Source organism: Melopsittacus undulatus, chromosome 8 (genome assembly GCF_012275295.1).
Source record: "Melopsittacus undulatus isolate bMelUnd1 chromosome 8, bMelUnd1.mat.Z, whole genome shotgun sequence".
Classification (NCBI taxonomy): Eukaryota; Metazoa; Chordata; class Aves; order Psittaciformes; family Psittaculidae; genus Melopsittacus; species Melopsittacus undulatus.
Window position 1 is genome coordinate 9,729,831 of NC_047534.1, and position 16,304 is coordinate 9,746,134.

The window sequence follows — 16,304 nt, forward strand, 5'->3', positions numbered from 1 at the left end:
TCCCTGGGCAACCTGTTCCAGTGCTCTGTCACTCTTACAGTAAAGAAGTTCTTCCTAATGTTAACGTGGAACCTCCTATGCTCCAGTTTACATCCACTGCCCCTTGTCCTATCACTGGATATCACTGAAAAAAACCTAGCTCCATCATCCTGACACCCACCCTTTACATATTTGTAAACACTGATGAGGTCACCCCTCAGTCTCCTCTTCTCCAAGCTAGAGACCCAGCTCTCTCAGCCTCTCCTCATAAGGGAGGTGTTCCACTCCCTTAATCATCTTTGTGGCTCTGTGCTGGATTACAGTCTTCCGCTGCAGATTATTCCTAACTCAGAGATATAACCATAAGGCATGTGTCATAAATATCTGTCATAAAGGAGAAAAGTTCTTTACTAGTATTTAGCCCTTGGATGGATTACGCCAACGTCAGACAAAATAGGAATGTGCAGAAGAAAAGCAGAATTAAACTTTAAATTGCAGACCACTTACAGGCAGTATTCCCTCTTTTCTTCTAAGAGGGCTTGTAAAGAAGAAGCCTGTTCCCATTTTGATTCTCTGGGCCTCGTTCTCAAAAACACCAACCTCTTTTCCGGTGTTCTGGCAGATTTAAGGACCTCAGCAGAAAACAGATGTATTACAGACTTCTCAGCGTAACATACCCAGCTACGTTCTCAGATTTGAGTCATAATATTTAATACCTCATTCATACATAAATATCTGTGAAAAAAATGATTAAAATAAACATAATAGAAATGGAAAGTGTTATTTCTATGGCAGCACTGATGATAATAGAAGCCTCACAAATAATTGTAACATCGTTCTCTGCAAGCCCACTCACTAGTTTTTGTGCTGCTATCAAGGACAAATAAATAGGAGAAACCAGGAGGAATCCAGTTCCTAAGCAACGCTGTATTTCTGTACCCCACTCAGGCTCTGGCAGAGGTTTATCTTGCTCCAGGCTCTGAAATAGGATACAAAAGGTCTGTGGCACTGTCTGGGAAGCACAGTCCAGCTTCTGATGGCACCTTCTTAAATCACACTCCTCTCAGTCTGCTATTATTTTCCTGTATGATGAAAATCATTACTCTCACTTTTTTTCAGACCTTTGTGTTTCTCAGCTATCTGCCCAACAGAGCCATCAGGGCAGCAAACAAACCTTTCTGCTGTTGTACAATGCCAGGCAAAAGGAAGCCCTGAATTCAGAGGGAGGGTTTCTGATGCTACTGTAATACAAAACGTTTTACAGCAACAAACAGCTGGGACACACACCCAAATGATTCTCCTCCTGCCAGCACCTACATTTGGTGTTTGTTTCTCTGAACACTCTTTACATGCAGCAAACGGAATTTCTCCTGCAATCAGAGCTGGGCTGAACTGCAACACTGCTGCAGACCAAGAGCATACATAGGGCCATGATGTGAAAAATCCCTGTGCACAGGAGAATCACCCAATACATCCAAATTTATCAACAGCATGATGAGCTGATGCACCCCTTACATGACACTTACATGGACCTATAGAAACAAGAAATCAGCCATCTGCCTAGGAAGGTATGACATACCTGAAAATATCCAGATGACCCAAACCCCCTAAAAAGCACATTTCCATAGTTGTCACTACAGTATTTCTCACACCAGACACCAAAGCAGTGGTATCTACCACCATACAACACGGTTACAGAACAATGAACCAAACAAAAAGTTGTGTTTTGCTAATAAATATACACACACAAAACACACTCTTTAACTGCATAAAGCTCCATGAGCAATTTTGCAGAAGGATTTTTTAGTCGTCGTGCATTCTCCAGTGGTAATATTTTTCCATCTGTTATAGAGCGTATTTCCTTATCCAAAGGCACAATACACATTGCTACGTGCCAGAAGGGATGTAGGATTCTTGCTTTGCACAAATCAGCCCATTGATCTTAATGGGATATGGCAAAATGCCAATAGTTCATGTTCTGAGACATTTCAAGGATTCTCAGCTGAATAGCTTTTTAAGTAGTAAAAAACCCTACTTCAAGTCATATTTAGAGTTGAGTATCATCAGAGTAACAACTTTTTCAGCTATACAATGTTATTTATAAGCCATATGCAATGCAAATTTATGGCAGCTGAAGTATAAAACCGTAACTATACAAATAATAACCACATATAAAAGTCTACCCTTTGACCTCCGCACAGTTATTTCACTCAGAGAACTACTTTTCTTTATGAAGGGTTTATTTGTTCTGGCCTCACTTCTAATGATGGTCTGCTATAAGCACAAATGGATATGGGGTTGATTTGAACGATTTCTTTCACTCCTAAAGTGTGGGATATAATTCTAGGCATCAGTGCACAGAGTCTAAGTTGTTCCACTATATGACTTTTTACCACAAGTAGAAAATTCTCTCCAACCAAAGTTTCTCCTCTATCATTTATGTTTTTATAGCAAAACCTTCAATTACTAAATGGAAATTATCACCTTATTATTAACCTAACCATTCACCAATTGCTGCAACTGCATAGACAGCATCTGTGAGCCTGGATTCTCTCTGGTGAAAAGTACATGCACTCCCTGACACCCAGAGAGATTAAATTTCAGTTCTCACCCCGGTTTTCAGGAACACTTTGCACTCCTGCCTTTCCAAACTACATCAACAACACTGCAGCATTCCACTACAAAGGATTAGCACCAAGGAAACACATACTTAACATTTAGGTAGATGTTTTCAGCACAAGCAAAGCTCAGCACTTTCAGAGTTCACCAGTAATGTCTTTAACCTAGTCTAGATGAGACAGTTGTTCTAGTGGTTAAAGGTAATTTAGATTAAATGCTAATTTATATCTGGGTACCTCTTGTGAGCAGCTTGTGCCAAATTGAATATGATGCTCTTGTGATATGGGATTACAGTCAAAAGAATTAAGGTGGTACCTAATTAATTTCATTTAATTTTATTTAAAGACATACAGATGTATGCAAACTAGCTTCCCAGCAGTAGAGGAGTGTAATAGCATTTCATTCACAAAACTACTGAGTCTCCATAGCATGTTCAAATTACAGACACGTTACCAGTGCCACAGATCTGCATCTGTGTATCAAAGCAGCACCCATGGATAACTTGTCCCCCATTTCAGCACAGCTTGTGAGAGCATCCTGCTGTCTACTCACAAAACCACTTCAAGCGTCCATTTTAGGATGGGCAAGAAATAACAACTGCAATGGAAATTAAAGGTATTAAAAATGCAGTTTCCAAATTGCTCCGTATTATCCTCACAACAGCTCTGAAGATCCACTGAACAGTGCAGATTCTTGACACAGTCTCAGACTGCTTTGCTGTCCCAAGGCACAACCTTCATGGCTGTCACTGGACTTCACGTACACTCAACGTGGAGCTAAATAAACCTCTGCTATAAATAGCAGTGGTGCTTGCACACATACTCACTGAAGGGATGTTTTTATATGTTAAAACATCTTTACGCTGTTGCTGCATGTGTTATCTGAACCGTTTGATTTCCCATGGGAATTTTGCTGTAACAAACTTCTCCTTCCTTTTGCACAGAAGACCTACATTTGACGCAGTGGTGCTACTCAGGGACTGAGACACCAGGGATGTGCTGGCCCTGCCAGTAACTGACTCTTCTGTCAATTAGCTTTGCCAGCAGGTGATCTGGAGAAAGGGTTATACAGTACTGGAATCTGCCACAAAATAAAAAGCATCTATTTTAAGTATGCTCTCCCTGGCTTCATTTCTGACCTGTCAATGAAGAAAATGGCGGGCTGGATGCTGAGTGCTTTCAAATAGTGTTCTGGGTCAAATGCCAAGGCCAGCAACCCAGCCTAAGCCCTAAATATACCAATTTCTTTCCTGCACAAGAAATTAAATGTACAAAAAATTATTAGCTATGCCAAAAGTTACACTTATTTTTAATGCACATGAAAGGTGTTATAAAAATGTGCAATACTGAAATAGGAAGCAGGGTCTCCACTGAAAATTCATACCAAGTGCTTGCTGCATCCTTTTATTTCAAGATGGTGCTACCAGTTCTCTTTTTACATAAAAATACCATTGCAGAAAGTCAGTTCCTCCCTATCCTCACAGAGGTTACAAAATGTAACTGTTCAGAGATGTCTGGCTCCTTATTTTAAATGTCACCAAACCACAGCATTGAAGTTTAGTTATATTGTTGTTCTGTACATCCCAAAACATTTGCTCTTGCATCAACAGCTCTTGTTTATTCTGCTCTTAGTTTACTAAGTGCTGAACTCTCAGATAGTTGCAGTAAGTTTAGGTTACAGAGTAAGCATTGCAGAAGAAAAACTACGGTAATGAACAAAGTCTTTAGTAAGTCACACTTCAAGGAGATCGATAACATCTAATTTTTGTGAAGAATGCAGTAAATCCCTCTTACCTGTCACATTCGTGCACTCACAGGTATTCATAGTAATCTCAGTTCATTTGGGTAAACTGAAAACATAAACTTGATAATTTAAATTGCTAGTTTAAAATATGCAATTTTTGTCAATAATTTCTTTTGCAGAGTACATAAACAAGCAATAGGTTTCACAAGCCAGTGTAAGTTAAATTTAAGCTAGTACAATAAGACTATTATAACTGTAATGTAAATCCCTACAATGTTTGTACAAAAGTACATTATTTCAACAAAGTATAAATACCTTAACAAGAAGCTCACAAAACAACACCAAGCCAAATTCCTGCTTACCTAGATTATTAATTCAGCTCTTTCCATAGTAGAACTAGACTGGTTTAGATAATAAGTAAAGGTTAAAAATTCAGGTCATACTATAGCAATTTTCTCATGCAAAATGATACAAGAAATGAGATCACCAAATTAAAACTATACTTATAAATGGGCACATACATATCACAGAATCACACAATGGTTTAGGTTGGATGCGACCTTAAAGCTCATTCAGTTCCAACCCCCTGCTATGGGCAGGAACACCTTCCAGAGCTTCTCTGGGCAGCATCTGTTCTGCCTCTGGAACCATATATTTGCGTCGCACAGGACAGATATAGTGTGATAAAGAAATAATCATTGGGAACTTGCCTTAGAAATACCTTGAAATAAACCATTTTCCAACCATAAAACCGTCATTAAATTTATCTACAGCTTATACCACAGAGCATATGCTACAGGGTTAAAAAAACCTTGCCAAGGAAGAAAAACAGAATGGAAATTTCCTGGAATATTGATGTTTCCTGCCATTATGCAGGCTTAGAAATTTTCTACTTTCATTAAATTTTAGTTAACCAGGCAGTATAAGTGATGTAGTACACTGTAAATTACAACAGTAGCGTTAGGATGCTAAATAGAGGTCAGAATTACACTTCCCTGCAGACAAGAAGATGTCTTCATTTAAGGAAGGACTGATTAAAGAAGGAACAGAGAATCTGACCTCTTGGAAGAGAAATAAAATTTACCTATACATTGCCTAATGTCAGGGTGAGGAGCAACAGGGAAGAACCATGAACAACCAAAACACATGGCCTTATTTGAAGCCTATCCATTAAAAATAGAGTATCAATAAAAATGGCAATGATGGTCTCTAAAGCAAGCTGTGATAGCAGGTCACAGATCTGCTTGGGTGTCAAATTTTATCAAGGCTATCAAATACCAGGCTCAATACCTTTTAGTTTCACAGGACTGAGGAGTTTCTCCCCCTTGTTTTCAGTAAATTCAAGGGTAATATTTGTAACAGTTGATTGCCCATACTGTATCCCAGAGGCATGAAAATATCCTCTTGGGAGGGGTGATCAGGTTATAGCTCTGCATTTCTGCACTCTTCCTTTAATGAAGATTTTTCACGTCACCAAAATATGTTTAACTTGAATTCAAATCAAGGATTTGTTACTGAGCTGTATTTGGTATTTATAAACTTCAGACAGAACAGGCATGTGTGGCTCATTGTTTATTGTTATTTTAAGCTTATTGTAATCTACAAAATACGATCAGTTGTTGTGGCAGCTTTAAGCATTTAAAGCAAAATTCATTTTTCTTTGTCAAACACTTTCTGTGATATGAGGAGATGTTAGACACACAGACTGAGTCATCTTCTCATTAACTCAGCCAAGCATATACATCTTTCCCCATCCTCTCCTTGAATTTATGTTATGAAAAGATACATATTTTGAAGCAAATCATTTTCTCTGCATGTTAAAAACAAAAAGAAGCTGGAGACTGAGAAGGGGAGAAAGGGAGCAGCTGAAAGCAATCTGAATCCCAGAATATATTTAAAGGGAAGAACAATGTATTTTTCATTTGGGAGATAAGTCATATTGGGCTTATCAAAAAACAGTCCTTGGATGCCACAGTTTGCATGTGGGCTTGAAGATAAAGAAACAATGCTTCTTCTGCTCTCTAATCCTCCAAATGAGCAGCTTTAAAATACTTGTATGGATTTATGATCAGAAATCAGGTACATTTTGGTTTTTAGTTAATTACACTCAGAGTATTTAAGAAACCAGCATATTCTAGTGCTTTCTGAAAATAAGAAGGTGCAGTTCCAGCACTAGTTCTGCAGCCATGCTCAGTGGGCTTGTACCCAATGCAGTTTTGAAAAGCTTCATATATGCAGTTGCTGCATTTGATTTATTTGAAGTGGAATACAGTTTCAAATTAATAAACTGCAAGAAATTGAGAAATTGAGAGGAAATTGAGGGATTAAATCAGGAATGGAATTTGTAATATTTGTAGACAGAGAAAACAGGCCTGTCTCAAAAAACAACTCCCCTGACTGAAATTCCCCTGAACAGATTACCAGCCTGTGACACACAAGTAACTCCTAAATACAGGACCCATCCTACTGAAGCCACAAACAGGTGTTTGCTTGATTAGGACCATACACTTTAAGACAAATTGATTAATGTGAACAGAGATCACTCCTTTGACCACAGAAAGCTTGGGATGAGCCTGTGAGGTAAGAAATGATGCACAGGTCTCATCTTCAGATTTCTGATTCAGAATCACAGAATCCCAGGGGTTGGAAGGGACCTTGAAAGATCATCTAGTCCAACCCCCCTGCAAGAGCAGGGTAACCTAGAGTACATCACACAGGAACTTGTCCAGGCAGGCCTTGAATATCTCCAACGTAGGAGACTCCACAACCTCCCATGAGTCCTGCACAGGCACTGCTCTACCTGGAGAAACTGAAATGCAAATCCAATCCTTCCTGTCCAAACTGAAACAAGACAGTTTGGCTGTGTCTTTACCAAGCTTGAACTAAAACAGAGCAATGCAACCCACTGCACGGACAGGGTTTTTTTTTTTTTGCTTCTGCAAACAGGTACAACTTCCTTGCATTATATTTCATCTTTGTTGTTCCAGAAAATATATCCCCATACAAAAATAATGCAATATATTCAATTCACATGTACTTCAAATTGTGGTTTAGGGGAACAATAGCTCGTTATTTTTGAACATGTCAGAAGCAATACAGAGATTTCAAAGCACAAAGTGTATAAGCAACAAACACTAATGCCTGCTTGAGCTGTTCTGTAATATTTTATCTGGAGATCTGCCAAATTCTTTGTCTGAAATGCAGCTAAAAGTTGATGATCACAAGCAGAATGGCTATTTTTATATACAGCATGCTTATTATCAGGAATAAAAAGAGAATTTGCCAAGTGAATGGCACTGTTGTTCCAAAGGTGATATTTAAACAAATGAAGAACTCGGAAGCAAATAGAAGGCAAATTCCACATTGCTGCAAAAGGCAATTTTACAAAGCTCCATTTTTCAATTATTTCACACAATGTGCCATGCTCTGTGGGTTTGGATCTCCAGTGCCAGGCTGTGATGCATCCTCCACAGAGTCCTCGAAAAAGGACTTTGGGCTATTTTGAAGAACACATTTTTTTCAAAGTAACCAAGGCCATAAGGGCAGTTTTCATGCATAAACACAGCTTCCCAGCTGCTCTGCACTTCAGCTTTATCATTTCAATTGCATACTGGAAATGGGGCTCCTCAAGAGGAGGCATTTCTAACAGGATTATTGCTGTGGAAAGACAAATCAGTTCATGAAAACATGGATTTCATCCACATCATTCCACAAAATTAAAAAAAATCTGACCTCAGGTTCTATCCCAACTACTTCTCCAAGTTTGTAATAGCACATTCCCACTTTTACAAGATGCTGCTAATACATGTAGCCTCCTATCCCATACAATTCCTCAGGTACCCCATATGTCCTTTCCTATACTGCAGTTAGCCCAGTATCTCATCTCTCTAAATTATATTTTCAGATACTGTCTCCAGGTGCCCTATGCCCCTTGTCCTGGAGTGCTGAATGGCTTCCTTGTCATTGCTCCTCTCCCCAGGTGGTACTGAAGTATAATCTTCTCATAAAACAGATTTTTTCATTAGGATAAACTTCCTTCTTCTTGTTCGAACAAGACAGGAAATCAACTGATCTGCGAACTCAGCGATGATGACCCCAGAATTATTAACTCTTCTAAAGTCCTTTAAAACAAATCAAAATACTTCCATTTTTTATTCAATAGTCCCTATGGCAGCTTTAAAATGTATCTTTTATTTTTGCCTACAGATATCTGTTATCTGGGCTGCCAAATATTGAGAAGTCTCACCTTTTACCTGTGAATATTTCCCCCTCTTGGACTAGTGTTGGAAGGGATTAAAAGGGAATGACTGGATTTGCAGAAAGACGGTCAAGGAACAATAACAGAAACCATCCTATTCTCTCCCTTTGGGCCATCAGTCAGACTGATAAACATTTTACTAACTAAACAAAGTTTTGCTGGCTAAACCAGTGCTGCCACCTTCCTGCAGCCCCCCTCAGCTCTGTGTTCTACAGGCACAATGGCATCTGGGTTCAGAGGAAATCTTGCAAAGCACAGCTCTCAAGAGCATGTGGAAAGACTCACTTCAGAGGTATGAAAAGCAAAGAGCTCTCTTCAGCAGCAGCTGAACAGTCTCACCAAGTGACTGACAACAGCCTTAAGACATCTTTAACTTACCCATCAAGATTTATATTTTCCCTATGGCTAGCTTTTTTGAAAGAAGATATAAACTGATCATATTTTGTCTTCATCTGCACATGTTTCAACCTTCTGCCTTTTAAAACTTAACCCACTCATGTCTTAACATGTACAGGCTCTTTCATCAGCCACAGACTGCACAGACATACGCTGTATTACATGTCCAATGTGGGCAATTTATGCAAAAAACCCTAATACCGATGGTCAGAGGTTATTCTGGTTTGCATCCTGCTGCCTTCAGGCACTCTACAGTCTGTGTTCTGCACCCTAATGGTTTGCAAAGTGGATGTGAACTGGAGAGAATAATCACAAGCACATTCCTGTCAGAAGCACTGTGAGATGGAAGTGCACTGATGAATACTTACTGATTCCAGTGACCTCATCTGCCTGTACATTCCCTGGGAGACTTTTCCCTCCTCCAGCGGGTGCACCATTCTCTCTTGCCTGGAGCAATGCCACTAAGCTCTTGCATTTTCTAGCGACTCTTTGCTTTATGTTACAAAGACACCAACCAGTTTAACAAACAGTATTAACTAGACCTGTGGTTCCAGACAGGTAAGCTTCTAGCAGTATAAAAATGTAACAAATCATTGCATTTACATTATGGTAAGCTATTATGTAAGGTACTCGCAGCAAAGAAATTAAATTGACAGATACTAAAATCAGTATTGATAGCAACAGCTTGAAAGAGAAATAAAAAGATGAAGAACAAGAAAAGGGAATCACCAGGAGATTGAGCTTCAAATGTTCTAAAATCCTTAGATGATGGATATGACTAAGAACAATTGTCAGGGAAGCAAGCATTCAGGGAAAAACATCTAAGTGCCAAAATAAACAGAGCTTCAGCCAAATTTAAAGCTCTCTAGAGGAACAAAGCCAATAACAAGACTGCACATCACTAACTACATCCCCAGGTAAAGCAGTAATATCAATCACTATAGATACTATTGCACAATTATAATGCTGTTTAGTAAATTATCATCACAAACAAGTCCTACTAACCTCACTCTATCCATTTTATTAAATAGGAGAAACCTAAGAAAGACGGGATTATGTTAACAAGTCATTAAAATGTTGAAGTATGATCATATTATGAAAAGTGAAATAGAACTTTTCCCTTCTTACCCAATCCCCTCTATTGCAATATTGAAGTGAAAACAGGAAAAAGCTTCCTCACAGCAAAGAGAACTTTTCTTTCAGAATTAAAGCAAAAATAGTGTAAGCTTATGTTGATTGAACAGCTCTTGATTTAGCCCATCACAAAAGGTACCAGCACAGGGATGAGAGGCTGTCCTGGCAGCATCAGTCTAAATGGTTCACCAGTTCTGGACATACTGGTCCCGCTGCTTCTCTTCTTGCCCTGCACATGTCTCCTCTTCCTTCTAACCCCACTACCCCAGCTCTGGCACTGGTCAGACTCCAGACAGAGCTGATTCAATACATAGAACCAGCAGAATCTGGCCACAAACTCCATGTTTTCTGCCTGGTTAGCCAGCTGAATCAGCTCAGGAAAGGATACTACTGTCAGATCCAACCCAAGGGAGGAGGTTGGACAGCAGTGGTATAGTAGATCAGCTCATACTTAATGGGTAACCTTGGCATTAAGATGGGAAAAGCATCCACATAAGTTCATGGTTTGATGCTCCACCTAGGACATACGCCAAAGGAAAATCAAGCTGTGGCCACACAAATATGAGTGTCCAAGTCTATTGTTTCCCCATCCTGAGAAGAACAGATTTTTTACCTCTTTACAAAAAGACTATGACATAGGATTGTCTCTTCAGTGTGACTGCATGCTTATTTTATGCATATGAATAGCTTTTGCAACAAGATGGCTTTAACCAGAACTGCAATGCAAATTTAAACTTGCAGTCAGAGGGGAAAAATTGCTGTGTTTGTAATTCCCTCTAATACAATGTGACTCCTCATCAACTGAGCCAAGGTGAACTTAGGGGCAAATATTTACTTCTGCTAATCTCCAGATCCAGTATTTCTCATCTTTTTTGGTGGGCGGGAAAAAACATCTCCTTTGTCCTTCCTCCACTGACATCTTTCCATGGATTAAACCCCACACCTCTACCCCCACCTAAGCAGAGCTGCTCGACTCAGTGTACTTACCCCCTTTAAAAATGGCCAGGTAAGTGACCAGAGCTTCACAGGCTGCTGATGATTTCTTAAATACTAATTTCAATTTTGTTGACATTTGTATTTCAGAGGAATTACGGTAACACCTGCAGCTTTAACAGGTTTTGTCATATATATGCAAGCTCACTCATATTTGGTAAAAGGCTTGCTCCTGTCTTTTCCAGTTTATATCTTCCATCACAATAAAAAGCCACCCACTTCCTTCTGCTCTTTGGGGTTTTAACCTCAGCATCTTGAAAGACAGATACCTTCAGACACCTGGGTATTTATGATACTGATACTTCAAATATATGATATCTCAAATTTGCTTGAGGAAACATGTATTAGGTGCTAAGCCCTTTGCTGCTGCCTTGGCCTTTTGTTTATTGAATGTGTCTTTTCCTGCTGTTCCCATGACTCCTTCTTCTGTCTGGGTCAGGTCAAGTTCCTTCCTGCCACCAATGTTTTTTGAACTCTCTTATTATTAATACCATAAATCAATCTGTCCAGTAGTTCACTCACTAGGATATATCTAGATGACTGCCTGGAAAGGCCTAAACTATTCTAGGAATTTGTTGAGGTGGTCCTGCTCCATCCCCACCCGCAGACAGGCCCTGGCACCTTTTCTCACCCTCTGGTGGGTGGTGGGGGTTCAGGCCTGCACAGTTGGCTGCAGAAAAAATTGGGGAGTGTGGAGTAGAGGGAAAGGAGTGGGGTGATTTTCTGCCAGCTCAGCTCGCTGAAACAGGTCACGACAAAGCAGAGGTAACCCATTGCGAGAAGGCACAAAACCAAGTGAGACCTCTCAGCTCTGCTACGGAGGAACATTCCAACTGTCTTCCAGCCTGCAAGGGACCATGCCACCCTCAAGGCAGGCATTGTCCAGGATGCAGAGTTTAGATCTTTGCAAGTGATCTAAACTCCCACCCTCCTCATTGGTGAAGTTGTTAAGAACTGACTGCAAACAGGTTGTACTGTCACAGACAATCAGAAGACCAGCACCTTTCTGTTCTGTGCAGTAGTACTCCTTCTAACCTTCCCTTTTCTGCACTATATATCCATTTTCTTTTATTTTGTCACTATGTCTTTTGGACCATGGCTATGTAACAGAGCCACCCAATACAAAATTTGCAGACAAAACCAGCTTCAGCAAATGGGGTGTCCTGCATGCTCCAGCCCATCACGCTGTAGTTAACCCAATTCAAACCCCTGTGAAACACTTTACCACAGGTCCTGTACTTAAAGCCCTTCCATGTATGGCTGTAAGTGTCCTAAGAATATTCCTTAAACAAGAATATTCCTTACAAATGAGCGCTATATGGAGTAATGACAGAGCAGCATCTCACAAGAAACCCAAGCTTACTCCAGGTACTGTATTAGGTACTGCTGCCATCCACTAACATGACCGCTCCTTGCCTTCATAAGCAGTCCTCAACCCTCAGCACTAAAGGGACAAGTTCATTGTAAATATTTAGTTATTTATCCAGCCTGATAAAATGCTCACATGCCACCTCCCTTGCTCAGTCACACAGATTAGCCTAGTTTGCTGGTTAAGTATATTTCCTTTCTCTGATGATGATGATTATGGCTGCTGTGAGTGATGATAACCTCCCAGGACATTACCATTCTTCAAAGCCTGCTATGGCAAAGACATTCATTTAACTATCCAAGGGGCATTTAGGAAAATACTTTTGCTATATGCATAAACCCAAAGGAAGAGCAGCTACACTGTGAGTATCCTTACAACAATTAAGTATCATTACTGAGGTTACTGAAACATTCTCCCACAATTTTTTTCAAATTATAAGTAAGAGAGCAAAAATGTGAATTTTCTTTAAATTTTCTTTTCCCTCCATCACTTAGGTGATACAATTTCATTATCCTGTATCTCAAGTATCCATCCTCATTATTACTATTAGAAGACCCATTTTAGCACTTTGGAAAGTCTTCAACTGCACAGCAATTATTACATGTTGTAGAGCATTAAGCAAGAACACAAATGTGCTAGACACCTGTGAGAATTTGTATCAACTATTTGGAAATCAAACAATGTAATTTCTTCTTGAATATTAATTTTGAAAATAGTGAATTAGGACAAATAACTTCAAGGGGCTTATCTTCCTTCCCAGGGATGAGGCTGCAGATGAATCAGACCATTAAAAAATCATTCTAAGTATATAAAACTATAAATACCTCAAGATCTGACTGTATTTAAAATAATACCTTATTATAGCCATAAGGTATATTAAGTAGGATTAGTTCAGATAGATATTTAAATGTTTATTTTAAAAATAGATCTAACTTCCGTGGGACAAAGGAAAAAAGCACAGACCACAGCCTCTCCTGCTTGAATGCAGCAAAATTCATTAATGTGGGTGAGGATTCTCAGTGTTAAAGACTTTTTAACCGGATCAGGTTTTCACCTTAAAAAACAAGCAACTCTTGTTTCTACTGCCACTCTTATACTGCATGAGAGTTTTGCTGAATACTTATTTCATCAGCCAATGCTTTGATTTACCCTTGTACATATATTGAAGAAAGAGCACCTTAAAATGTAATCACTGGAACTGCATGACAGCTGATAATTTAGGAGGTTCAAGCCTTCTGCTTACTACCCTCTATTACAAAAAGGGCTTTGTCAACAGTATTTAAAAGGGTACAAAAAAGGACTATGATATTTAACTCTGTAAATTAACAACATGTACTCTTGGCTTTTTTAAGTATACTGAAGAAAAACAGAAAAGGAAATGAAAGTGACCCAATGAATGATGTGGAGAAATCTCATGCTTAAAAAAAATACACTGATGAAAGTATAAAGATTACACTGGATTCTGCTCTACACATAGAGATCTTGTCCATCCAATGTCCTTGCAGCAGGAAACCAAACCACCTCCACTGAAAGAAGCAATTTTAGTTGATATTGTAATTAGATACAACTTCCATTTTTAAGCTTAAATTTTTGCAGTTGAATCCCCACTTCAAAATTAAAATCCCAAACTAGCCTTCTCACTGTTTGTCAACATGGACTTGCTCTGGAGGTGCTAAGTCTCTGGGGAAACACGTATAGTATTGCAGTAACTTTCACCACATCTACTTGAACTGTACTTGACCCCACTTAGTCCCAGCTCTTCTTCTGCTTACAATTTGGCCTCAATTTTATATATATATATCTGTAATTATATATAAACACAGATCTCTACATACTTATGTACATATCACAAACCTAGCTTATTGTTTCTGGTTTTAATTATTTAGTTTAAATTCTTATAGAGGCTTTAAAGGAATTCTTTTTCTGTAGAAAATAAACCCTGAAGGAATCCTGATCCTGCAGTCACAGAATATTGCATTTGACTGCTCAGCATATTCAGCAAGGCTTGAGTGACTCATGCAAGGACACGGCTGCAAAAGAAATGTTTCTATTAATTATTTACTCATCTTCAGTATTTCAGTGTCATACAGAGTTAGCATAACTTTCTGAATAAATTATTCAGATCTTCACAGTTCAATTCAAGCACAGTACAGCTCAAAAGAGATGACAAACCTGCGGCACATAACACCTACCCATTAAACCCTTTCCCCTCATTGCAGCTCTTGATATTTTAATCATGCTTCTACCCAGGGATGCACACGTAGCATAAGGCAATGCAAATCAGCAGAGTTACAAATACTATAGAAATGCAGTGATTATTCCAGCCTCCTTCCAGAACAGGGGAACAGACTGAAGGTAACACTGGAACAAGGAAATCGCAGCATCAGAGATGCTGTAACAGAAATACCACTGGCTAGCCAGGATCAGCCTCACAATAACCTGCTCTGGCTGTTTCAAAGGAGCTGGGCAGGGCAGGCAGCTACAGGCAGTCACATTTTCCCACCATATGAAACTCCTCCCTCATGAATCACAGTGCACTGTGGTCTTGTGCCCTGAAGCTGTGGCATTCTTATAATTTGCCAAACCCATGTTTTCTGCACTTGATATGGCAACTCTAAAGAGTCCTAGCACAGGTATAAAAAGCCAGTTTAAAATCTGCCAAGTTTATGGCTTAAGTGCTGTTGTGCAACTATGACCTCCAGAAGCTAACTGCATGTGATGATGTTTAAAAAGAAAAGAAAGAACCGTAAAATAGGTCTAGCAGAAGGTGTCCCTGCCCATGGCAGAGGAGGCTGGAACTAGATGATTTTTAAGGTCCCTCCCAGTCCAAACCGTTCCATGATTCTAAGAAAATGGCAATGCCTAAGAAAACAATGATTCGTAATGCAAACTAGATGAGAAGATTTTTGAACATTTCCTTCTGCAGAGTTATCTTCACTGGAGCAACCTCTCTAGCCAAGGACATGGGGAGGGCACAGCATAACCCAGTCACCTCTGTGGCTCTGAGGGTCTGACTGCTCAGAGCTGGCCCTCCCAGAGCAGCCCTGTACAAGGCACTCCTACACTGAGAGAAATCATTGCACTGCACCCTGTGCTGCTGAAAGAGGCCTCTTGATCTAGCTCCTGCAGGAATCAATCACTGAATTTACATAGGCATAATCCCTAAGCAGAGCTAGGATTTGGCTCATAATACAAATTAGTCCCCCACAAAGCATTATCAGCATCCTACTTGAAGTAAATATTAGACTACACATTACTGGGAAAAGCCACTGTCTTGGACTCCTGAGATTCAAGATACTTCAGAACGTGCCTTCAGGCTGGGATTTCTGGTGTACCCAAGGAAACTCATGCTTTAGGCACTTGCTTCAGGTCCTTTTCTGTGCCTCAAGCTACATGAGGCAACAGGAAATGCAATCACCCAACCCAACCTCTAGCCAGTCTCCAGTGGTAAAGCAGAGAACACAGATAATGGAAGGAAGAGGCAACCAAAAGAAAATTCCTAATGGATTATGAATTATACAAAGAACATTCTTTGCTATGTAATTAATGTAAATTTACCATTTTTAAGTTTCCACAGGGAAATTTTCCATGTCAAATCAATTTGTAGGTAAGACCCAAGAGGCAGAAAATCACAACTGCTTCAGTATGCTTCTTCATTAGACTGCTGCTCGGGGTTTAATTTTCAGTCACGTTCTTTGGTGACTTTGCTCTTTGATGACAGTGTTAACTCTATCTGATCCTCAGTTCTGCATTGATTTTAAACAGCCTTTTGAGATACCTTCACTAATTATTTCAGTGGAAGTTTAATTAAAT